Source organism: Triticum aestivum, chromosome 2A (genome assembly GCF_018294505.1).
Source record: "Triticum aestivum cultivar Chinese Spring chromosome 2A, IWGSC CS RefSeq v2.1, whole genome shotgun sequence".
NCBI lineage: Eukaryota > Viridiplantae > Streptophyta > Magnoliopsida > Poales > Poaceae > Triticum > Triticum aestivum.
The window spans coordinates 200,021,004-200,047,441 of record NC_057797.1 but is presented as its reverse complement, the minus strand read 5'-3'; positions in this window follow the sequence as shown (position 1 = coordinate 200,047,441).

The following is a 26,438-nucleotide window of genomic DNA, read 5'->3' as shown; positions in this document are numbered from 1 at the left end:
TTCATACTTCGATAACCAATCCATGCCTAATATCACATCCAATCCTTGAGATGCCAATACTAATAGGTCTGAGGGAAACACATAGTTACCAATCCTTAATGGTAACCGATCACACCATCGTCTAGCCATATACTCCGCTCCTGGTGAGCTTACTAACATGGGTGACCTAAGGGCTTGGGTTGGCAGGTTATATTTATCCACAAATCCCCTTGATATGTATGAATGCGATGCACCAGTATCAAAAAGAACGAGTGCAGTAAATGACTTAACCAAAAACTTACCGATTACTGCATCAGGATGATCTTCAACCTCCTCCAAATTAACGTGGTTCACCTGTCCCCTATTGAAAGGGTTCGGCTTCTTCCCAGAGCTTCCATTGCCATTTCCATTCTGGCCTTCGGGACATTCATTGGCATAATGTCCAGTCTTGGAACACTTGAAACAAGTGACTTGACTCAGATCTCTCTTGGTTGGGGTCGATGGGGTGGTCCGATTCTGGCCGTTGCTTCCTCCATTCCCATTACCATTCTTGCGGCCATTATGGTTGTGTGTACTACCTCCTCCATGGGTATGCTGAAACTGAAATCCTGGTTTAGGGGCAAAACGGGGCTTCTGCTGGGCTCCAGAGTTATACTTCCCCTATCCATACTTCCTCATACGGTTCTCAATCTGCTGTTGCTTTCCTTCAATCATGATGGCACGATCTACCAACTCCTGGTAGTTGTTGAAACTCTCTACCATCAACTTCATGCTTAGTTCATCATTCAGTCCTTCCAGAAACTTCTCCTGCTTAGCTGCATCCGTAGCAACGTCATCTGGGGCATATCGTGCTAACTTGCTGAAATCGTCAACGTACTGGCCAACTGTCCTTCCTCCTTGGCGTAAGTTGCGAAACTCACGCTTCTTCATGGCCATAGCTCCTGCTGAAACATGGGCAGTGCGGAAAGCTTGCTGAAACTGATCCCATGTGACAGTGTCAACTGGGTAAGTGGCTGTGAAGTTCTCCCACCATGCTGCCGCGGGTCCGTCAAGCTGGTGAGCGGCAAACTTCACTTTCTCACCATCTGTGCATCCTGCAGTGGTCAACTCCCTTCCTATCTTGCGGAGCCAATCGTCTGCTACTATTGGCTCGGTGCTACTGGAAAACACCGGCGGGTTCAACCTAAGGAAACGGGCTAAGTGGTCAACAGGTGGTGGTGGTGGGTTGTTGTTGTTGTTCTGCTGGTTCTGGACTAACATCTGCATCAATTGATTCTGCTACTGGATCAACTGAGTGAGCTCCGGTGGGAATCCATTGTCACGTCTCGGAGGCATTTGAGGGTTTAGAAAAGACGAGAATTAAGAATAGAGTGGGGTCTAAAGGGAAAACACTACCCCAATGCACATGAGCAAATGCACACAAAATCACTTCATTCAATCAAACAAGGGCTTACAATCGGTCTAAAACTATCGCAAAAGTGCTCGACTATGATGTTTACATGGGGGAATACTACTACTATCTGGTGGTCATCTAGAAATTTGAACCGGTGGAAGACTCCATGATATCTGCTCCAGCTTCGTCTTCAAAGTCGGGTTCACTTGGATCCGAATCGGTGTCGTCGATGATGATGTAGTTGTCCGGACATGCGATGTACTCGTCTTCCTCCTTGGATGCTAACTTCCTCTTGAGTTCTTCAATCTCCTGCTTAAGGTCGCCATTGTGTCTTGCTAGAGCTACGATCTCGTCCATGTAGTCCTTGCGTGTAGACTTCAGTTCTCCTTCTAGCTCGATGATCCTTGCCTTCGCATTCTTCAACTCTATTATATCATTGCACATCTGGTTCTCATGGCGTCGAATGTGCTGGTTTAACTCCTAGATGAAAGATGAAATGGATCTATCCTTCTTGGTGCTGACTAACTCCCATTGTTCGTCTCGGCGTCCGCAAATCTGGTAGATAGTGTCCTTGAGGTCTTCTTGATAAACTTCTCCAATGCGTCCTATGGTGATATGAGCTGCCATGCTCCTTCCTAGACTCCAGGTTGGTGCATTGAAAACACTATCTATGGGCTTCGTAATTGGCGCGAATGTCCTTCCCGGAACGTGAGCTTGAATCTTCCAGCGCTCCTCTTCAGGCAGAGTGGCGTTGAAGGTTCCCGTGAAGCTTGGTAATCCAATGTTCAGGTACTTGGTGACTTCCTTCAGGTGAAATCCAAATGGTGTGCCTTCATCCGGTTGAGCGTACTTCATCTTCGCGTTCGTCATCCTAAAAGAGTAGAAAAGATGAGGAGTTAGAAAATGAGAAGAGAATGGTGATCTATGGCTTTAACTTAGTGGTCGTGTCCTACAGTGAGCGTGTGCTCTCATACCATCTCTGTGGCGACCCAACCCGAATGGATCAAGTGCTCTGTGCTCCAGTGTCATCCCTGGATCAGTAATGCTGACACCATACAGTACATCGAAGGATTTATAGCAGAGTGGCAATCACACACTTATTACATCGTTGTCTCAAAGAGAACTTATTACAATAAAAATGGCTTAAGGCCATCTAATAATGATAACAGCGGAAGACTCGGAAGATAAATGGGTCCATCAACTCCAACGGCATCACTGAGTATAGAACCACGACCTAAAAGCACCTTACTCGTCGTCTGAAAAGTCTGCAACATGAGAAGTTGCAGCCCGAAAATGGGTCAGCACATGGAATATGCTGGCAATGTAACACATAGAGAGTAACGGAATGAAACAGCTATACTACATGAATATATGGCTGGTGGAAAGCTCTATGGTTACAGTTTTGCGTAAAGCCAGTTTTTCCCTACTGCAAAGGAATAAATTTATTTAACTATCATGGTAGTTGTTAAACATCAAGAATGGTTGACAGCATTCCGATCCCAATTAAGTGAACAATTAAAACCCAACAACATTAATTATAAGTAACGTGATGAGATTCACATGATATTCAAGTACTAGATACTCAAGTTGTCCATAACCGGGGACACGGCTAATCATGATTAGTTTGTACACTCTGCAGAGGTTTGCGCACTTTTCCCCACATGACTCGATCGCCTCCGTTTGTTTTCTCGCACTACATGGTGTTTGAGAAACGGATGACCGAGACACAGTCTTTCAGAAGCGCTAGCACCTTACGTGTGGGGTAGACCGTACCACCTACAACCCCTACATCTGCTAGTCCACCCCGTAAGAGTTCGCACAACTTAGTCAACTATGCCAGAGCCCATAGTAGCATGTGGCTGCACACGGAAGTTTCTAGCATGAATTATCTTATGATCCCTTTGAGCCTGGGTGGTGGTCCAAAATAAAACAGGCAAGTCCTGATAGACATCAGGTGCCTCAATCCACCCAGATGTGTGTTTAAGTGGCCACCTTAGATAAACCATTAAAAATTATCAACTCACATCTGTCATGGATATCACTCACCCAATCCACGTCTACTAGCATAGCTTGGCATAATAAGCAAACGTAGAAGTAACTCCCAAAGGTTTCATAATAATACAGGTAATAGGTACTACCTCATCTACTTCCCATCCCACAATTTAATTAGATCCTAATCATGCAATGTGAGAGGATTGATCTAATGCAATAAAAGATGGGTTGTAGAAAAGGTATGATCAAAGTGTTACTTGCCTTGCTGATGATCCGCGAGACCTAGGGGTTCGAAGTAACAAGCGGCGCAATCCGGGTAATCTATCACAGACAAACAACAAGCATACAATAAGTACTCATCTAATGCACAGGTAAAACTCGAACAAGAGAACGAACCAGAAAGTTCAACTTAAGAACTCCGGTTGCAAAGAAAGAACGAACCGAACAAAGAAACGGAAAACAAATGGCGGAAGAAAACAACTTGGTTCTAGCAAGTTGAAACTAGGTCAAATTTTTACCGGGGCAAAACTTGTTCAAGTTGATTAGACGGAACGGCGGTTTCGAAACGAAACTCCAGGCGCTTGAATCACCTGATTCCGATAAACGAGCGAGAAGAAAGACTAGAACGAAGATCGGATCTGAGATCGCGATCGCGGAATAAATCCGACGAAAAGAAAAAGAAGAACGATTAAACAAACGGGCGTCGTTAACCGGGGAATAATCGGTGATCACGTTCGTTGAGACGAACAGTCCGAAAGAAGAACGAAAACCGATCTAGGGTTTTTGGAAAAGAAAACCGAAACAAAGAACGAAAGAAAACTGGAACGGTTAAGAAAGAACCGGAACGGTTTAGAAGAAAAAATGAACCGAGGGGAGAAAAAGAGACGCGGCGCGGGACAACCTCGGCGAGGCTCCGGCGAACGGCGGCTATAGGGCGGCGGCGGCGGGTGAGGGGCGCGGGGTGGGGCGCGGCTAAGGAGGAGAGGGGCTTGGGATTGATGTGAGGAGAGGGGGGGGGGGTTTGGGGTGTATTTATATAGGTGGGGGGGATTACTTGGGGTAGGGGGCAAGCAAAAGAGGGAAAACAAAACAAGTAAAGGGGGGGCTAACCGGCCTAGAGTCCCTAGAGCGAGGGAGGCGGCGGCCTGGCGCTGCGCCTGGCGCGCGCGCTGGCTGGGGAGGCGGCCGGCTGGCTGGGCCTTTGGCCCGGCTGGCCTTGGTCCTTTTTTTGACTGGATTCGCGCGCAGAAAAACAAAAGAAAACTAAACTAAACGAACTCCAAAATTACTAATGTAAATTTTCCCCGACTCCTAAAAATGAGTCAAACAAAATGAACTTTACTCCGGACCTAGAATGCAATTTTTGAAAACGCGCATTTTTCCCTATCCAAATAAAAAGCAAACAAACACCGAAAACCAAAATTTGATTTATTCATTAGATCTTCATTTTTCCTAAATTTGGGAAAGTCATATCATTCCCTCTCTTATATTTTTGATATTGGAAAAATAATTGAACATGCAATAAATAAATCAAATGATCCTCTTTTCCAAAATTTGAGAGAACTCAAATATGAAAATAACGAAATCTCCAACTCTCTCCGTGGGTCCTTGAGTTGCGTGAAATTTCTAGGATCAACCAAAATGCATGAAAATATGATATGCATGATGATCTAGTGTATAACATTCCAAATTGCAAATTTGGGATGTTACATACGGCTTCCGTGAACCGTTATTGTCCCTTTGTGACCCGGCATCTTGAGCTGCAAATACACATAACAGGGCCATGCCATAAACTTGGCGTAGGCCGGTCGCCCAAACAGGGTGTGTTATGGACTTGGGATTTTCACCACTTCAAACGTCAATGTTTCCGACCTAGAATCATGATCATCTCCAAAGGCCACTTCCAGAGCTATCTTACCAACAGGATATGCTGACTTGCCAGGTACCACACCGTGGAACACCGTATTGGACGCTTTGAGATTTTTATCTGTTAGTCACATACGACGGATGGTCTCATAGAACAAGATATTAATGCTGCTCCCTCCATCCATGAGCACCTTGGTGAACTTGTAACCTCCCACCTGAGGCGCCACCACTAGAGCCAACTGACCCGGATTATCAACCTGGGGAGGGTGATCCTCTCTGCTCCATATGATTGGCTATTCAGACCAGCGTAGATAACGGGGCATGGCCGGTTCAACAGAGTTGACTGCCCGCCTCTGAACCTTCCGGTCTTGCTTGTCCAAGCTAGTGGTGAAGACATGGTACTGCCCACTATTCAACTGCTTTGGGTTGCTCTGGTAACCTGACTGTTGCTGCGACTGGTTGTAACCACCCTGGTTGTTCTGATTATTTTTGATTGTTATGTCCGCCCGGATTACCATTAAATCCTGAACCGGAATTTCCTCCACCATAACCCGGCCCGGATCCTGAGCCACCGCCGGAGCCGTGATCATACCGGAAAAGCATTAGAATTCTTGAACTCCTGCATAATGAAGCAATCCTTCCAAAGGTGGTTTGCTGGCACCTCCTTCGTCCCATGTCTTGGACAGGGCTGGCTCAGCAGATAATTTAGGTGGTCCGGGTTAGGGTTGGGTGCCCCACTGCGATTTGGCGGTTTACCCTTACATCGCTGGCCCTTGTCCTGCGCGTTGGTATTAGCCACAAAGTCCATGTTACCATCCACTTTACGCTTGCCTCCACCTCCATTGCCTGCCAAGTGATACTGCTAAATTTTGGAGTTGATGGTCCTCTTTCCCTTCCCTGCCTTGTCATCATCAGATTCGGGATCCTTGGTACTATTAGAATCAGCATACTTTACCAAAGCAGCCATGAGGGTCCCCATGTCAGTGCAATGGCGTTTCATCCGTCCCAACTTCAGCTTTAGGGGCCCAAACCGGCAGTTGCCTTCTAGGATTAAGACTGCGGTGTCAGCGTTGATGCGGTCTGATGAATGCAACACTTGTGAGACCCGGCGTACCCAATGAGTCGTCAATTCTCCTTCCTCCTGGACACAGGCAGCTAAGTCCACTATCGACATAGGCTGTTTACATGTATCCTTGAAATTATTGATAAATCGGGCTTGTAATTCGGCCCATGAACTGATAGAGTTGGCCGGTAAGCTTTTTAACCAAGTGCGGGCCATTCCTTCAAGCATCATGGTGAAGTACTTCGCACATGCCGCATCATCCACATCAAGCATCTCCATGGCCATCTCATAGCTCTCCACCTATGTCTCTAGGGGTTGATCCGCCATGTAATTTGGTACCTTGCGTGGGCCCTTCAAATCCTTGGACAGGCGCACATTGCGTAAAGCGGGGACAAGGCAAGGCACCCCAAAGAGCTAGAAGTAACACCGGGTTCGATCGAAATAGTTGGACGAACAGGCGTAAGCGGCCGAGCCTGATACTGTGCAGCTAACTCGGCCTCCCTGCGTGCTCGGGCCGGGTCCACCACTTCCTGAGCGTTATCAGCACCACCCGCCGGGTTGTTGCCGCGGGGTGCTCCACGTCATTCATTACGTGATACTGCTGGTTCATCCATACGCCTGCTATAGCTCCGGCTTGGACGAGGGGTCGAGTGGATCCGGTTGTTGCTGTACGAGTATGCTTCCTGTTGGACCAAAGCTGTCCTAAGAAGCTCTTTGACCCGTCGTGTCTCTACCGCCTACGGCGAGTCACCTTCAATTGGAATGGCCTCCAGCCGTGCAGCAGCGGCAACAAGATTGTCCATTGGGTTGGAGTAGTGACCCGGAGGTGTTGAAACAGCCTAAGGTATAACAGTGTTTTGACGAGGCGGATTCATCGAACGGGGCTGAACTGGCGCACCGGTCCCCGGAGCTTCCGGCTGGTTTCCTTCCAGCGGATTACTGGTTCCTACTCCTGGGGTGTTGAAAAGGTCTTTGGCCTCGAAAACTGAAGCCAAACAGGATCGGTACTTCCTCTTCATGACTTCATGCGACGCGTTCTGGTCCAACATGAGCCTGTAGGCTTGTGCGTCTAAAGCGGCCCGCTCTGTGGTCATCCTGGCATTCTCAGCTACCAGGTCCGCCTTGGCCTGGGTGATCTGTTCCTTCACCTTTGCAATCTCCGCGTCGTGGAGTTCCTGATCCGCCGGATTAGCTTCTGCCATAAGCACAGCCAACGCATCAAATAGATCTGATAGAACTTGAGCCGGCGGGCGTGCAGAGCTTCCCGCTCCGGCAGCCGTCACCGCTACTGAACCGGAGGTTATTGGCGCAGCGGTCGAAGAATGAGGCACTGGTTGTGTGCCGACCATGAATATTCCAACTCGATTGGGTAGATCAGAGGGTTCCGGAATACTGTCGCCGTCGGAACAGACCCCAATCCAGCCATCTTGTAGCTGATATAGAGATTCGGTTTCTCCGGTTGATGACTCGTCGCCGGAATAAACGACGGTCTCGCTGCGAGATTCCGATCCATCCTCATAACTTCCTCCATGGATGACTCCCACGAAGGCACGTTTCATGGCCGGTTTAACCCGGGTGGACCGCTCACGCTGAGCCGTTTCGACGAGGTCGGTGCAGATGTACGGCTCAGGGCCCGGTTCACCGATCTTGCCGATGAAACGTGTATGCCACCAAAGGGGACCCGGTACCCGTACTCAACTGAATCGGCCTCGGGGCCCCAGCCTGTATCATCAATGTAGAGCTTGCCGCGACGACTCTTAGTCATCCGGCCCACAGCGTAGCCCTCGAGTCCTTCAAAGCGGCTCTCTAAGAACTTGAAACCATCGTGTGATGGCCCCACGGTGGGCGCCAACTGTCGCGGTTTTGTCACGGAAAATGTCCTAGAGAAAGGACTTAGTCGTGGAGCCATCGCTGTCGGATTTCGGGTTCCGGCAGACCCTTGAGGTTCGAACACTGGGGTGCGCGCAGAGATTTTGCCTTCTACCTACCTGCACCCCTCCGCCTTGCTAAGATCTAAGCTATGGAAAGAACAGCACAAGAGACACAGGGTTTATACTGGTTCGGGCCACCGTTGTGGTGTAATACCCTACTCCAGTGTGTGGTGTGGTGGATTGCCTCTTGGGCTGATGATGATGAGCAATACAAGGAAGAACAGCCTCGCAAGGGTCTGTTCTTGGCTGAGGGGATGAACTGCTAGGAGGAGTTCAGTCACCCTTCTCTCTCTCTCTTCTCGATTCTCTCTTCGATTTTGATCCTCTCTCTGATTTCGATTCCCCTACCCTGTGGGTGGCTAGTCCTATTTATAGGCAAAGGCCCTGGGCCTCTTCCCAAATATTAAGCGGGAAGGGCGCCAACAATTGGCCATTTTGAAGGGGAACATCTGGTACACTTATCCTGACTAAAGTTGGTCCTCGCCTGCCAAAGGCTCTGGTGGTGACGCTGGCTTGGGCTCCACAATGACTTCCTCCCTGCTGTTGGACTGGTCTTGGTCTCGTTGCACTGAAACGGGTGCCTTTGCTTGATGCTCTCACCTGCGCTTGCTCCCTTTGCACCAAAGAGGAAAGGAGGACACTGCGCGGGCTGGCGCCCGCCTGGCACCCTTGGTCGTCATGGCTTGTGTCAGGGGCACCTCGTGAGGTACCCCGCCTTGATCTCTCCGCCTCCTCCCGAGCCAGCCTGATAAGGCCGTGCCTGAGGAAGCTCCGTGTCATCCGTCCCGCGAGGCTTGGCCCCTCGCGAGGGTCTTGGGTCTGTGTTGATGAAGATAGGCCGTGCTGGGCCCCCCTTTGAGCCACGCCGCAGGCCGCAGGCAGGCTAGTCTAGGGACCCCCGTTCCCAGAACGCTGATAGTAGCCCCCGGGCCCAAGGCGCGCCCGGACTTGGCTATGCAAGAAGGCTAAAGGGCAAGAGCGAAGCGCTGCAGGCCCTAACAGCCTGCGGCCTTGGGCGCCGCGTGGCAGTTGATTGGACGTGAGCGCCTCAGCAACCGTGTGAGTTGATAAAGGAGAGGCATCTGCCTAGGCTTTGCTTTTTTGCTTTCTCCGGTTGCTGCTCAGATCCCCTTTCTTGCGCCTCTCCTTCCTTCCTCCAAAATTTCCAGATCTACTTCGACCGCGTGACCTAGGAAGCCATGGCGCCTCGTCAGTCCCCGGCCGGAGCTTGGTACTCGTCTGCCCTGGACTCGCCGAACGTGCCGGAGGCGAGCCTCGCCCGGTTGCGCCGGATGGCGGCGGCGCAGGGCATCGACGGGGCGAAGGTGTTCAAGGCCGGCTCCGCCACCCCTGAGGGCCAAGGGAGCACCTTCTATCCGTTCTTTGTAAGCGCCATTGCTGCTGGCCTGGTGCCTCCCTTCTCCGAGTTCTTCTTCTCTGTCCTCCGCCATTATAAGCTACAGGCTCTGCATCTCCACCCCAACTCCGTCCTTCTCCTGGCAACCTTCGCCTATTACTGCGAGGCTCACGTAGGGGTGCAGCCCTCAGTGGCCTTGCTGCGCCACTACTTCTACCTCCGGACCTCTCGCGGCCCTGCTTCCACGTGTGCGAGCTTCATCGCGTACGGTGGCGCCATTGCCATTTCGAACCCCATGAAAAGGATTGAGGGCTTCAGGAGCAAGTGGGTCTTGGCAGACGTTGGGCGCATCCACCCTCGGCTGATCTTGCCCACGGAGCAACCCATGAGCTCCAGCGATTGGGGTCGAGCGGAGCTCGTGGACCCCGCGCGAAGCTGCTGTTGGAGAAGATGGACGCGGATCTGAGGCCGACCAACATGGCGGCGGCGAAGCTGATCGGCGCATCGCTGCTGAGGGAATTCCTGGAGCACCAGCTGGCTCCGCTTCGGCAGTACTCACCTCCAATGTGGAAGCCCCATCCGAGCCCCGCGGCCTTGGCCGACGAAGATCTGGCTGCGGTCCTCCAATCTCTGGTCGGGGGCGATGTGGCGAGGTTGGAGGGCGCTCCTACGCCCTTGTTCCTCTGCGACGACTGGGAGTAGGTAGTGGAGTCCATGCCCGTCTTCAACGGGGACGGGCCCGTGCCCATGGAAACTCCGGGGGAATCGGTGGACGTGTCCTCCGATGACTCCAGCGAAGAGGAGGAAGGAGGGGAGCGGGAAAAAGGGCCTGACTCTGAGGCGACTGACGGAGAGTCGAGGGCTCCCCTCCCCCGGCGCAGGTCCCGCGCTCTTCGCCTCTCTCCGAGCGATGACGACGAGGATGATGACGAGCAGGGTGGCGGGAGCTTGCCCCCGATCCTGAAGAAGGACAGGACCGGGCTGATCTCCCGCGGGTCTGCCCCGGCCCCGAGGCCGACCGCAGACGCGCCTTCCACTCCCGAGCTTCCCAAGGTTGACCCTTCCAGCCGGCTTTCAGGCTTCAAATTTGGCCGGAGGCTGCCTGAGATCACTGGCGACGACCCGTAAGTGCTTGATTCTTGTCTTTATTTCTCGTTCTGATGCCGAGGCTTGACGTCCACATCTCTTGGACAGGCTGGTGCCCGCAGCAAAGAAGCCGAAGGGAGCTCCTGAGGTTCCATCCATGGCAGCGCCTCTGCCCGCGAAGGAAGGTGACCGCGACACATGGGCTTCTCCTGCCCGGTCGTCCTCGCGAGGCCTGGCTGAGCCGGCTGTGGCAAGCTCAGCCCCCATGGCCCAAGTGACTCCCGAGGTGCCTTTGCCTGCTGCCGCCACTACAGCCATTGGGGCGCAGCAGGCTCCGCCTCAGGATGCTGTGGTCGCGCTGCCGCCTTCTCCTCCTACTCCACCGACTGCTGTCTCTCTGACTCCGCCTGCCGTTCTGGATCGTGCTGCTGCTGAGCTGGACCAGCTGCGGTAGGATCTTCTTGGCGCCGACCCTCGCTTGGTGGCCGGGCGCTTGGAGCTGGCTTCAGGATGGATTCGCTCCGACGCTTCGATTCGGGCGGCGCTGGTCCAGGCCTCGACGGCTTGCGATGAGGAGAGGCAGGCCGTCCTTGAGGCGAAGGCTGCTTGTGACGCAGCCCTGGGGGAGGTGGTCGATGTCCGTGGTCGATGCAAGGCGCTGGAGGACGAGCTGCAAGGCCTGCGGGACCGGCTCGCGAAAGAGGCCCGCCTTCGCCAAGAGCAGGAAGAAGGCGTGAAGGCTCGCGAGGCGGCCGTCAAGGAGAGGGAGGTCAAGCTCAGGAGGCGCCGTGACCGCCTAGGCGCGCTGGAGTAGGAGTTGGGGGCGAGGAAGGTCGAGCTGGACAACAAGGCCCAGGTTCTTGCCGAGGACCGCGTGGCCTTCACGGAGATGGAGGCGAAGGCTCGCTCCTCGCTGAGGACACTTTACGACAGCGGCCTGGAGAGCCCGTTGGCTGGCGCCGAGGACGGCCCCGCCAAGCTGCTTCCCTTCCTGGTTCGCACTCTTGAAGATGTCGCCCTTGTCCTTGGCCCCACGGCCGAGTCCGAGGCGCGTGTCCTATCTTCTGCAGCGCTGACGCGGGTCCTCACCCACATCTACCTTCGCGATCCTAGCGTCGACCTCGACAGCCTGCTGGAGCCAGTAAGCGGCGAGCGTGCCACTGCCGCTGCCGAGGCCGTGAAGGGTCGCGCAGAGGCTCTGCTGGGGAAGTTCCGGGCCTTCAGCACCAAGCCGAAGCAAGGCGCTGCCGACCCCGCTGCTCCATGAGGCGAACCCACTCTGCGCTGCTCCACCGCCGACAAGTGACTCCGTTGTGGCTCCTGTCCTGCCTTTAATTCCTGCACATGTATCATGCCTCGGGGAGGCGTTTAAACTTGCGTTTGGCATTGAGATAACAGTGTGGACTGTAATATTTGCTTTTGAATTCCTTGAAATTTACGCATTTCCTTCCTACTTGCTTATTTTCTACGCCGGCAGAGCCCGGCCCCGCGCATACCTCAGCCGCCGTTAGCCCCGACCGGAAACCAGGACGGGACCAAGGAGTGAGGGGCTACGTGACAAGTTAGGCTCCTGAGTCGCGATGCTCAGGAGTCCCCCTTGGCGCACGAACAGCAAGTAGGGAGGTGTGATGTGGGTTGATCTACCGTTCTACGTCTGCAGAGCCCAGCCGCGCGCATACCTCAACCGCCGTTAGCCTTTCTGAACTAAGGAGTGAGGGGCTACGTGACCAGTTAGGCCCCTGAGTCGCGATGCTCAGGAGTCCCCCTTGACGCTCAAACGGCCTTCGTAACTTGGCTCCGCTCGGGGAGAGACGCGCGACGAACCAGGCCCGGGGGGGCATGGCTGGGTGGCGTGCGTCTGGGCGCGACCCAGGCCCAGCCCCCGTGCCCAGCCCCTCGCGCGGCACTCCCGAGGGGAGGTATTACGATGAGGCTAGACACTAAGCTCTGGGCTCCCTGAGGTTGATGCGGCCTGGGGGCCACCCTCAGTTGTTTATCACCATTGCGGAGCATAGTGCTTCCGTATGTGTACGGGCATAGCCGCTCCTCGGCAGTGTCGTCAGCCAGCACGGAGCATGGTGCTTCCACTGGTACGTGGGAGGGGGCTCCCCTCCGGGAGGAGCCCCCGGGGCATGTACAGCCCCGCCCTGACACGTGGATGGCACGGTAGGGCCTAGCGAGGTGTATCTGGGCACCCGTGAGCCAACGCGGGACTCACGGGGCCCTACCTCTAGGCGGGTTGCGCCTGGCACCGGGCCTTATCTTGTGATGTGTACCTGCAAATTTGGTTAGATGCCAGCACTCTACGTCCTCGGGTCCCGGCCCTCGAGCTAGTCTCAGCCGTCGCTGGTATGCCAGGTCGCGATGTCGTGGACAAGGCCAGAGGGTGAGGGCTGGAGAGCCAGTAAGAGCCCTGAGTCGCGATGCTCAGGTACCCCCCCCCCGTTTAACCTGCAAGTGGTCGGCATGGAGAAGAAGAGGTCCCGTGGACCGGCATCAAATAATCAAGCATGGTGGGTCGAACGCATAGCCGAAAATAAACGCAAAAGGGATACATGCCGCTGGGTCTGGCCCGAGCGACTTAGGGATGATGCAGCCCGAGGGGCGCCCCCAACAAAGTAAGCTAACAACATGAAATAAAAGGGATACATGCCGCAGGGACGGACCCACGCAGCCTGGGAATAATGCAGCCCTGGGGGGCGCTCCAAGCTGGAAATGAAACTTGAAAGATGTCACCTGATGATGTTGAGGACGAAAGAGTGTTGGTGTAGCAGACTCGGTGGGCTGCGGAAGCCGATCCTCACGAGCCCCCAGGCCCAACGGCCTCGGGAGGCTCCGGAGGCGCTGGCGGCTCCTCGCGGACCATCTCCATCTCCGCCAGGGCTGCGGAACGCCTGGCCTCTTGAGCCTCCATGATGCCCCTCATGAGGTGCTGGTATGCGGCAGCCGCGTTCGGCAAGCCGTAAGGCATGTGAATGTAGTTGTGGGGTAGACCTTCGCAGCGCCCCACTCGCGAGGGCCAGAGGCACTCTAGAGAGGCGACTCGATTGAGCCCTGGTATGTCGATGCAGACGCGCAGCCCACCATCCTCGCCTGGATGGGGAGCCACAGCTGGTAGGCGACAGCCGCCTTTCATGACTCTTGACTCCTGTAGCTCCTGAATGGCCTTGCTGACGAACTTCTGAGGGTCTGGCCCTCCTTGCCTTACTCCTTCTTGAGGGAAACGTGCTTCGAAACACGCCTCCATGTGGTGCCCAAGTGCCTCCCTCGTGACCTTAGCCAGGTCGATGGCCCTCCAGGGGAGAGCCCCCGAGCCCTGCCTGAGGAGGACGCCGGGCGCACTTTCCTATGTGATGGAAGGAGGTTCCCCCTGGGCAGGCGCGGGCCCCGAGGGGCCGGGCTGGACGATGTCTTCTTCTTCTTGGGGCGGTCTCGGGAAGCCTCCTGCTTCCGCGATCCGGTTCTTCCAGTGATGCGGCCTGAAAGGCTCGTTCCAGGGAACACACCGCGTCCTTCTCTTCACAGGGCACCGTGATGACTCCGCCACTTCCTGGCATCTTGAGGATGTTGTAGGCGTGGTGAGTTATGGCCATGAACTTGGCCTGCGCTGGGTATCCAAGGATGGCGTTGTACGGCAGGCGAATGTGAGCGATGTCGAAGTCGATGAGCTCGGTGCGGTAGTTGTCGTGTGTCCTGAAGGTGACAGGGAGGTGGACCTGCCCAATCGGGACCGTGGAGCCGTCGATGACTCCGGAGAAAGGCTTGGTTGGCTGAAGCTGGCTGTAGGGCACTTGGAGATTGTTGAATGTTTCCACGGACAGGACGTTGAGCCCTGCCCCGCCATCGATGAGGGTCCTGGTGACCACCACGTTGCTGATGATTGGGGAACAAAGCATCGGGAGGACTCCATCTGTGGCCACACACTTGAGCTAATCTGCTGAGCTGAACGTGATGGCGCACACCGACCACCTGAGAGGGCACGTGGCTTCGAGCTTGGGGAGGACTGCATTCGCTTCGCGGGTGAACTGCTTGAAGATGCGCTGAGAGGCTGGGGCTTGATCCCCGCCCAGGATGCAGGCGATCGCGCACGGCTCTTGGAAGCCCCCAGCCCCCTCGTCCTGATGGCGGTCCCCGTTTCTCCTTGGCTGCGGCGGCAGTGGAGGGAGGCCTGCGTTGCCTTGCGGGCGATCCTCGCGAGGCTGATCCCTCTAGTATCCCTCGCGAGGCGGGTCTTGCCAGCGATCCTCGCGAGGTTGATCGCGCCACCCTTGGTGCGGGCCGCGGTCTTCCCAGGGTCCTGCGTTCCTTCCTCCCCCTCGACCGTAGCCCCGGTCACCGTGGTCGGGACGACGGCCGATCCTTCCTTCTCGCATGACTCGGAGCTCTTGACATTCGTTGGTGTTGTGGGTGTGGAGGTCGTGGTACACACAGTACCGACTGCCCTTGGAATATTCGGGCTGATCCCTGCCCCGCTTGGTGTCTGGTTCTGCCGCGAGCACGGCATCCCCCTTGCGCTTCACATCCTTGGCCATGGGCTTCTTCTCTTCTGGGTCTGCGGCAGGCAGCTCGAGGAGGGAGAGACACCCTTCCTCAGCCTTGGCGCACTTGGTTGCCAAGTTGAACAACTCCAAGGAAGTGCACAGGTCTTCATGCATCGCCAGCTCCTCCTTGATCTTGACATCGCGCACGCCGTCGGAGAAGGCTGAGATGATGGCCTCCTCGGTCACCTTGGGTACCTTGAGGCGTGCGTTGTTGAAGCGCTGGATGTACTTCTGCAGGGTCTCTCCGGGTTGTTGCTTGATGCGGCGCATGTCGCTCATGGCGGGTGGCCGGTCGCGAGTACCTTGGAAGTTGGCAATGAAGCGGGGTGCGCATCTCGTCCCAGGAGGAGATCGTGCCTGGATCCAGGTTCAGTAGCCAGGTGCGGGCCCCGTCCTTGAGCGCCATGGGAAACCAGTTCGCCATGACCTTCTCGTCTCCGTTGGCAGCTTTGATGCCCAGCTCATAAAGCTGGAGGAACTCCGCATGGTCGGTCGTGCTGTCGTAACGAGGAGGCAGGTCTGGCTTGAACTTGTCGGGCCACGCGACGCTGCGCAGCTCGATGGTGAAGGCACGACAGCCTGCTGTGGCCACAGGAGGCCTTGGGTGACGGAGAGCTTGGTCTTGCATGTCCCCACGCGCGGCAGCTGGGAGCAGCGCGGGGTCTTGACGTGCGGGAGCAGGAGCATGGTCGCGACGTGCTGGAGCAGGGAGCGCCCGGGCAGCTTCTTGCGGGCGAGGGACTTCTTGGAAGCTTTGCTCTTGCCGCGCTGGCACCTGACGGAGCGGGTTCCGCCCAGGGGCCACGCGCCTTGGAGCCATGGCACCTTCTTGAGGAGGAGGAGGCGGCTGGGGCGCCCCCGGAGCTTCGTCGCCCGCGCGGGGCGGGGTGCGGTGCAGCGGAACGGACGGCGCAGGAGAGTCCCCTGCAGCGCGGACGAGCTCGGCGACGCGGTCGAGCCATTCTTCGTAGACGTCGTCGACGGGACGGTAGCGCAGGAGCTCGTTTGCCGCGATGAGCGCAGCTCGAGCCTCCATGGGTGCGCGGAGCGCGCGGGACGAAGAACCAACTGGGGTGAGCGAGGGAGTAGCGGTGCGGCCGTCTGGCCGCACGGACGGATGCTGAGACGACACTTGCTACTCGTTCCCCACCGGGCCGTTGGCGGCGTTGACGGCAGGTGACGGGGAACGGCGAGGATGCCCGCCGACAGGAGCCGTCTGGGCGATGCGGGAAGCGAGAGCGACCCGGCGCTTGGCGCGGGCCCGACGAGCGTCAGACATGGACGCGATGGTCGGAGGAGAACGGGGTGGTGGAAGACGAATTCCGGCGCACCCCTACCTGGCACGCCAAATGTCGGATTTTGGGTTCCGGCAGACCCTTGAGGTTCGAACACTGGGGTGCGGGCGGAGATTTCCCCTTCTACCTACCTGCACCCCTCCGCCTCGCTAAGATCTAAGCTATGGAAAGAACAGCACAAGAGACACAGGGTTTATACTGGTCCGGGCCACCGTTGTGGTGTAATACCCTACTCCAGTGTCTGGTGTGGTGCATTGCCTCTTGGGCTGATGATGATGAACAATACAAGGAAGAACAACCTCGCGAGGGTCTGTTCTTGGCTGAGGGGATGAACTGCTAGGAGGAGTTCAGTCACCCTTCTCTCTCTCTCTCTCTCTCTCTCTCTCTCTCTCTCTCTCTTCTTGATTCTCTCTCTGATTTCGATCCTCTCTCCGATTTCGATTCCCCTACCCTGTGGGTGGCTAGTCCTATTTATAGGCAAAGGCCCTGGGCCTCTTCCCAAATATTGAGCGGGAAGGGCGCCAACAATTGGCCATTTTGAAGGGGAACATCTGGTACACTTATCCTAACTAAAGTTGGTCCTCGCCTGCCAAAGGCTCTGGTGGTGACGCTGGCTTGGGCTCCACAATGACTTCCTCCCTGCCGTTGGACTAGTCTTGGTCTCGTTGCACCGAAATGGGTGCCTTTGCTTGATGCTCTCGCCTGTGCTTGCTCCCTTTGCACCAAAGAGGAAAGGAGGACACTGCGTGGGCTGGCGCCCACCTGGCACCCTTGGTCGGCATGGCTTGCATCACGGGCACCTCGTGAGGTACCCTGCCTTGATCTCTCCGCCTCCTCGCGAGCTAGCCTGATGAGGCCGTGCCTGAGGAAGCTTCGTGTCGTCCGCCCCGCGAGGCTTGGCCCCTCGCGAGGGTCTTGGGTCTGTGTTGATGAAGATGGGCCGTGCTGGGCCCCCCTTTGAGCTACGCCGCAGGCCGCAGGCAGGCAAGTCTGGGGACCCCCGTTCCCAGAACGCCGACAATCACAACGGGTTAGCTTGAAGGGGTTAAAGCAGACACAGGGACGCAAGAGAGTTTATACTAGTTCGGCCCCTTCAATGAAGGTAAAAGCCTACGTCTAGTTGTGATGGAATTGATGGGGTTTCGATTACTAGGAAGCAAACAAGCTTCGCCTAAGTCTCGAGTTGTTGTCTGTTGTCCCTGAACCGCCGCCGGTTCGTCCCCTTATATACGCGGGTGACGCCCGTCGGTTCACAGAGTCCCAATACCGGATCATAGATGTGTCCGGTTTGGTCTCTACTTATTCCCAACTTATAATATAAGTTAAATATCAACGCCAGTTTACGGCTACAGGCCTTGAACCGACTATGGGCCTTGAGCTCTCATCTGCCTTCTTGGGCTTTAACATAATTAAGTGCTGATGAAGTTAACCCGGCCCTGATCGGCCGGTTTACGCCCAGTAGTAATATCCCCAACAGGTTCCATTGGCCTTCTTGGTCTTCTCCGACACCTTGTAAGGAGCCAGAGTCAGCATCTCCGTCAGGAGAGCGTCCGCAGTGTCTTTGGGCAGAGGGGCCGGACAATTAATCTGCCCTGACGTCTCCACCCACTCCTGTCAAAGGCATGGAGCTCAGACCCCGCACATGGTTAAGCTAGGGGGAATAAATATCCTACCGGATGTATAGAACTCATCGAATGCGCTTGGCGCTTCGCGCTTAGCCCGCGGTCCTCAGTGAGGAAGGGAGGGACCTCGGCGCCCTTGAACAGCACCTTCCATACGTCCTTGTGCGTCGTGTCTAAGAGCTCGCTCAGAGTCTGGTGCTGGGCCGGATCGAACTCCCACAAGTTGAAGTCCCGTTGTTGGCACGAAAGGATCCAGCGGATGAGCATGACTTGGACTATGTTGACAAGCTTGAGCTTCTTGCCGGCCATATTCCGGATACATTTTTGGAGTCCGTCCAGCTCTACCGACGAACCCCGGGACAGACCCTTCTCTTTCTAGGAGGTGAGCCGCGTGGGGATTCCGGATCGAAACTTGGGGGCAGCCATCCATTTGGCATCGCGCGGCTCGGTGATGTACAACCGCGCCGATTGCCACCCCTTTATGGTCTCCACGAAGGAGCCTTCGAGCCATATAACATTGGGCATCTTTCCCACCATGGCTCCGCCGCATTCTGCTTGTTGGCCTCCCACCACCTTCGGCTTGATATTGAAGGTCTTTAACCACAGGCCGAAGTGGGGCCGGATGCGGAGCATAGCCTCACACACGACGATGAATGCCGAAATGTTGAGGATGAAGTTCGGAGCCAGATCATGGAAGTCCAGCCCGTAGTAGAACATGAGACCACAGACGAATGGATTGAGGGTAAATCCCAGTCCGCGGAGGAAGTGGTGGAGGAAGACTACCCTCTCGTGAGGTTCAGGGGTAGGAATGATCTGCCCCGCGGCGGGCGGCCGATGTGCGATGTTTGTGGCTAAGTATTCGGCTCCGCGCAGCTTCTTGATGTGTCCCTTCGTAATGGAGGAAGCCATCCATTTTCCTCCCGCTCCGGACATGATTGGAGAAGGTTGAGGGGAAGGATGTGGACTTGGGCGTTGGAGCTCGAGTGCGCAAGAATGGATGAGCAAGGAGGAAGAAGGCGAGGGTAGAAAAGGTGAGACCTTGTCCCTTTATAAGGGCGGACTAAACTATGCACCTCCACTAGCCTGGTAAAACTCGCTTGTCCACCAAGCGCCATAATTGATGGCGCGGTTGGGTTACCCACGTCCGTATTGATGAGAATCCTGTAATAAGGGGAACACGATCTCTGCTTTGACAAGACGTGTCAAGAAACTGCCTCGCGTTTATGTGCGGGGCTAGTTGAAGAAAAACCGTTCAAATAATCGCCGAGCCATGGCATGATGTCATGTTGCCTAAACGTGTCAGCATATTAGATTTGTGGAAATATTATTCTCTCTACGGTGGTATGTGGAACTTATTTTGTAGGGTCGGACACTATCCTTTATTTGAACTCTTCTGTGGTATATCCGGAGGAGGAACCCGCCTTGCAATGCCGAAGACAACACTGTGCGCCGGACTCGTCATCATTGAAGCCTGGTTCAGGGGCTACTGAGGGAGTCCTGGATTAGGGGGTCTCCGGACAGCCGGACTATATCCTTTGGCCGGACTATTGGACTATGAAGATACAAGATTGAAGACTTCGTCCCGTGTCCGGATGGGACTCTACTTGGCGTGGAAGACAAGCTAGGCAATACGGATATGTATATCTCCTCCTTTGTAACCGACCTTGTGTAACCCTAGCCCCCTCCGGTGTCTATATAAACCGGAGGCTTTAGTCCGTAGGACAACAGACAATCATACCATAGGCTAGCTTTTAGGGTTTAGCCTCTCCGATCTCGTGGTAGATCAACTCTTGTAATACTCATATCATCAAGAATAAATCAAGCAAGACGTAGGGTTTTACCTCCATCAAGAGGGCCCGAACCTGGGTAAAACATCGTGTCCCCTGCCTCCTGTTACCATCTGCCTTAGACGCATAGTTTGGGACCCCTACCAGAGATCCGCCAGTTTTGACACCGACAACCACCTATCGGAACCACGACAAAAACATCCGTGTCTCCTATTGCGTTTGAATCCTCCAAACCCTTCCCTTTACATTGTTGCAAGTTGCATGCTTTACTTTCCGCTGCTCATATACTCTTTGCATGCTTTCTTGATATGTATTGTGTTTGTTAAACTTGTACCAAAACTCCACTTCAACTTAAAGAAATTAAAACTGCATCTTTTGGTACTTAGTGTCTAATCACCCCCCCCCCTTCTAGAGACATCTTCTCGATCCTTTCAATTGGTATCAGAGCTTTGGTCTCTATTGCTTTGGTTTAAACACCATTGGAGGAAGATGGATGAGTGTACTTTGGGGAGTCTTAGACATAGAGTGCCTATACTTGATGGAGAGTATTTTCATGAGTGAAAAAATGAGATGCTTGTGATTTTCAATGAATATCATTTGAACAAGTATATTGCTAGCCCTTGTGCACCTCATGTTGATCCCATGCATCCTACCCTTGATGAGTCAATTGACATGATTCGCAATCTTAGAACTGTTAATCTTATCACTAGAGGCTTGCCGAGAAACTTGATTGAATGTTTGCCTACTCTTGATTGTGCCTACACTATATGGAGATTCCTTGAGAAACGTTTTCCAAACTATTCCTTAAAGAACTTAGATGAGATTCTTCATAAGTCCATTGCCTTGATTAAGATGAGTTCCAATGATCCCAAATTTGGTGACTGCTTATTTGAGCTTACTAATCTTATGAGTGCCAAAGGAGATGTTGGAATCATTAGCAATATCATTTCCAAAGCTATTAGAATTCATAAAGATAACCATGGAAATGATCATTTATCTAATGAATTACCCTCTCTAAGAATTGATCAATCACAAGATGATGTTGAACATGGATACTATGATGAGGGTGATGATGACAGTGACTATGATCTTAATGATGCAATGAGACACTTTGGTCTTATGGTAAATCTTCGCGGCTACATGGCTGGAGGAAAGGAATGGGTTCTTGATAGTGGATGTACCGATCACATGACCGGAGATAAAGACATGTTTCGTGAGCTTGCTGAAAATGATAGTCCTCGAAAGTATGTCACTTTCGGTGAAAACTCAAAGGGTAAGGTGGTTGGCCTCGGTAAGGTGGCCATATCACATGATAGCTCCATACAAAATGTCATGCTCGTTGAATCTCTTGGCTACAATTTACTTTCAGTATCTAGACTTGCTGATTTCGGTTTCAATGTCCTATTTACTGAAGTAGATTGCCAAGTGTTTCGTAGAGATAATCATAAAATAGTCTTTACTGGTATACGCAGAGGTGATCTTTATATTGTTGATTTCACTAAAAAGGCTCAACCTAGAACTTGCTTAATTGCTAAATCCTCTAAAGGTTGGTTATGTCATAGACGATTAGATCATGTTTGTCGGATTTCGGGTTCCGGCAGACCCTTGAGGTTCGAACACCGGGGTGCGCGCGGAGATTTCGCCACCTACCTACCTGCACCCCTCCGCCTTGCTAGGATCTAATCTATGGAAAGAACAACACAAGAGACACAGGGTTTATACTGGTTCGGGCCACCGTTGTGGTGTAATACCCTACTCCAGTGTGTGGTGTGGTGGATTGCCTCCTGGGCTGATGATGATGAACAATACAAGGAAGAACAGCCTCGCGAGGGTCTGTTCTTGGCTGGGGAGATGAACTGCTGGGAGGAGTTCAGTCACCCTTCTCTCTCTCTCCCTGATTCTTTTATCCTTTTTTATCCCTCTATACCCTTCGAACCTCTCCTTGCTCTATGGGTGGCTGGTTCTATTTATAGAGGCCCTGGTCCTCTTCCCAAATATCGAGCGGGAAGGGAGCCAACAATGGCGGGCTAATTTGAAGGGGGACAGCTAGTACAAGCTACCCTGACAAAAGTAGTCTTCGCCTGCACAAAGCTCTGGTGATGACGCCGTCTCGGGCTCCACGATGACCTCTATATTGTAGTCCTCATGGTCTTGGTCTCGTTGCACCAAAATGGCAACCTTTGCCTGATGCATCGGTACTCCGCGGCGCGCTTGCCCCCTTTGCACCAAAGAGGAAAGGAGGACACTGCGCGGGCTGGCACCTGCCTGGCGCCCTCGGTCGTCATGGCTTGCGTCACGGGCACCTCGTGAGGTACCCCGCCTTCATCTCTCTGCCTCCTCGTGAGCCAGCCTGACGAGGCCGCGCCTGAGGAAGCTCCGCGTCGTCCGCCCCGCGAGGCATGGCCCCTTGCGAGGGTCTTGGGTTTGTGTTGTTGAAGATGGGCCGCGCTGGGCCCCCTTTTGAGCCACGCCGCAGGCCGCAGGCAGGCAAGTCTGGGGACCCCCGTTCCCAGAACGCCGACAGTAGCCCCCGGGCCCAAGGTGCGCCCGGACTTGGCCGTGCGAGGAGGCGGAAGGGCAAGAGCGGAGCGCCGCGGGCCCTAACAGCCTGCGGCCTTGGGCGCCACGTGGCGGTTGATTGGACGTGGGCGCCTCCACTTCCCCATGGCACCTCAGAAACTGCATGGATTGGACAAGTCCCTGCATGCAAAGTGGGTCATAATTACTTGCGATCGTGGGGGCCGTTGGTTGGCCCTCGCCAGCTATAAGTACGGACCGGCGCGTGCCCTTCCAGTTCATCCCCCCCTTGCTTCTCCTTTTTCTTCATGGCCCCGTCGAGGAGGTTCTCGGCCGCAGAGAAGGGGAAGGCTCGCCAGGTTGAGCCCGCCTCTCCCTCGCCCAAGCGCGGCCGAGGGCGCCCTCGCAAACATCCTGTGGCCACCACTGTAGCTCCCCGCGGCCGTGGAGGCAACCTTCAGCACAGCGACGGGCGGATTGCTGCGGCCGGGGGGCGCGCTCCGGCTGCGCGTCCCCCTAGGCCACGCTTTCGCGCTGCTGAAGTGCTGCCGGAGTTCGTCATGTGGTCGGCGGAGCCGACTAGCACTCGGCTTCCACTTCCTCGCTTCCTCCTTGGCGAGCTCCCGGCCGGCGCCCCGTGCGGCCTCTGGCTCCAGGCTGACGGCTGCTGCAGCCGGGCCTCATGGGTCTCACTGGAGGTCTCCGCGGCCGGGAGCCTATCCCTGGTCCGCGGTTGGCAGACGTTTGCCCGCGCGCGTGGCCTAAGCCGTCGGTGCACCCTACACTTCAAGTTCGACGGTGATGCCACCCTCTACGTGAGGGTGTTTGGGGAAGATGGTCGCCGCGCAGGGTGTTGCCCCGAGGGTGATGACCCCGGCTGGGAACCCAGCTCCGGCGATGATGGAGAGGGCTGCGCTCGCGCGGCTGGCGGCGCTCAGGGTTCCTCAAGCTTCTCCAGTTCTTCTTCAAGCGGCGACTCTTCTAGCGGTGGCCGCGGTCAGCCTCCACGCCGTCGTATCTGCTTGGGAGGTGGCAACGTGTCCGCCCGCCGTCGCACCCCGGTGAAGCGCGAGAAGGAGTCCGCCTAAGCTCCAGAGGCAGCTCGGGCCTTCCCTGCGGGCCGATGTGAGGCGAGCTGCACCAGATTTGTTCTTTCTTTTCCTTTTTCCTGCATAACAAAGACAGTAGTGTGGAGCCCCACGGGGGTGTGTTTGGGTTATTGCTGTTAATCATCATTTTGCTTTCGTTATCGTACCTTCCGGTTGTGTACTCGCGCGCGGATAGTTCCCGGCCCCGGCCGTGGGGGGCGACCGACCCAGGCCCTTTGTTTATGTCATGGTGCCCGTGGGGCACGGACTGGAGGGGTGCTCCTGTAATGGGCCCAGGTCGCGAACCCTTTGAATGACTAGGATAGGAACACTCGCGAGGGTGCTCAACTGCCCCCCTCGCGAGGCCTTGCACAAGAGAAATCGAGGCAGGAGAGTGAAAAGTCGAAGAACCACAAGCCAAAGACGGCAACAACTTCAATAAAACTTCGAATGAGAAGGAACAAGCCAACTGCGGAAAGCAAATGAAAAGCCGCGTCCGGCAACTAATCTAGTATTCGACGTCTTCTCACCAGCGCGGAGCTAAGTGCTGCCACTGGGCGTGGGAGGGAGCCCCAGGGCCTGAGGCCGGCGCTCCTGAGACTCCGGGGCGTGTACAGCCCCAACTCATTATTACGTGAGAGTGTCACGGGTGGCGAGCTTCACAGGCATTGGCCTTCTTCACAGGCTCCGGGCCTTTTCCAAAACGCGATAGCTTCACAGGCATTCGCCTTCTTCACAGGCTCTGGGCCTTTTCCAAAACGCGATAGCTTCACAGGCATTCGCCTTCTTCACAGGCTCTGGGCCTTTTCCAAAACGCGATAGCTTCACAGGCATTCGCCTTCTTCACAGGCTCTGGGCCTTTTCCAAAACGTGATAGCTTCACAGGCATTCGCCTTCTTCACAGGCTCTGGGCCTTTTTAGGGGTAGAACCTCCGGAGGTGTTGGATGTTCCATGCGTTCTGGACTGGCACCCCCTCCTGAGTCTCCAAGCGCGCGGAGCCAGTCCTGGAAACATGAACAACTTTGAATGGGACCTCCCACATGGGAGAGAGCTTGTGCAGCCCCTCCCTAGAGAGAACCCGCCTGAGCACGAGGTCTCCTACCTCAAGAGTTCTGGGGCGGATGTTGCGGCAGTGATATCGCCGCGGTGCTTGTTGGTACCTCGCCGCTCGTAGCGCGGCTTCTCGATGACGTTCCTCCCCCAGCACGAGGTCCATCCCCCGCTTGGCGTCCTACTGTGCCTCGTCGAACGCCAGGACCCGCGTGGAGCGACGTCTGACCTCGTGAGGGAGGACCGCTTCGGCTCCGTACACCAAGAAGAACGGGGTCTCTCCAGTCAGCTTGGTCGCGGTTGTGCGGATGGACCACAACACGGACTGAAGCTCGTCGTACCAACCTCTGCCGCAGGCCTCCAGCTTCTTCTTGAACGTCCTGGTCTTGAGGCCCCTCAGGACCTCCGCGTTGGCTCGCTCGGCCTGGCCGTTGCTTCGGGGGTGCACCATCGAAGCGTAGCATATCTGCGTTCCAAGGTTAGCACAGTATGTTTTGAAGAGGTTACTGGTGAACTGGGAACCGTTGTCCGTGATGATGCGATTCGGCACCCCGAACCGGCTCACGATGCCCTTGATGAACTTGACCGCGGAACCCACGGGAATGGCGCGGACAGCCTCTACTTCAGCCCACTTGGTGAACTTGTCCACGACAACGTAGAGGTAGTGGTAGCCCCCTGGCGCCCGAGGAAACGGGCCCAAGATGTCCAGCCCCCAGACTGCAAATGGCCCCGAAAGGGGTATACTCTGCAAGCCTCCTGCTGGCTGATGGATCTGCTTGGCGTGGAACTGGCAGGCCTCACAAGCTTTCACTAGTTCGACGGCGTCATTGAGCGCGGTGGGCCGATAAAACCTACTGTGGAATGCCTTGCCGACGAGGGTCCGTGATGATGAATGATGTCCACAATCTCCGCCATGTATATCTTCCAGTAGTTCCTTCCCTTGCTCCCTAGAGATGCAGCGCAGGCACACATCGTTTGGTCGCTTCCGGTAGAGCTCTCCATCCTTGATGCAGTATGCCGTGGCCTGGCGTGCCACTCGCTCCGCTTCCTCCTCCTTCTCCGGCAGGGTCCCTTGCGTTAAGTAACTCCGGAGCTCCACGATCCAACATCCCTCCTAAGGTTCCATCGTCAGGAGCAGGCGTGCTCCTGAGGTCGGGCCACAGGACGGAGCCCCTGAGGCAGGTGGCTGGGGGAGCTCCTCCCGGGGCTTAGCTGTGTTCGATAATGATGGCAGGGCTGAGGGCCTGAAGAGCCGCTCCTCGAAAATGCCAGGCTCCTGAGGTAGCCGCCTGGACGCCCGTTTGGCGATGTCGTTGGCCTCCTGATTGGTGCCACGGGGCACATGCTGCAACTCCAACCCCCAGAACTGCTTCTCCATCCTGCGGACCTCCGCTAGGTACGCTTCCATGTGCTCATCCTTCGGCTCATACACCTTGTTGGAGAAATTGACAAGGAGCTGCGAATCGCCCTTGATGGTGAGGCATTTCACCCCCAGGGCAGCTGCGGCCTTCAAGCCCGCTATTAAACCTTCATACTCCGCTATGTTGTTGGAGACCTTTTCACCTTGCTGCAAACAGAGCTGCACGGTGTAATAGAGCTTGTCCTGAGTGGGCGATATAAGCACTGCCCCAGCCCCAGCGCCATGCCTGGAGAACGCCCCATCGAAGTACATGACCCAGCCTTCTGGCGCCTCGCTTCCCGGGGACAGGGACCGATCCTCGTCGGCCTTGAGGCCTGGCGCCTCCGTCCATTCTGCCACAAAATCCGCCAATGCTGCTCCCTTGATGACTCTGGTCATGCTGAATTCGAGCTGAAACGCTTGCAGTTCTATGTTCCACTCAGCGACCCTTCCAGCTGAATTAGGGCTCCT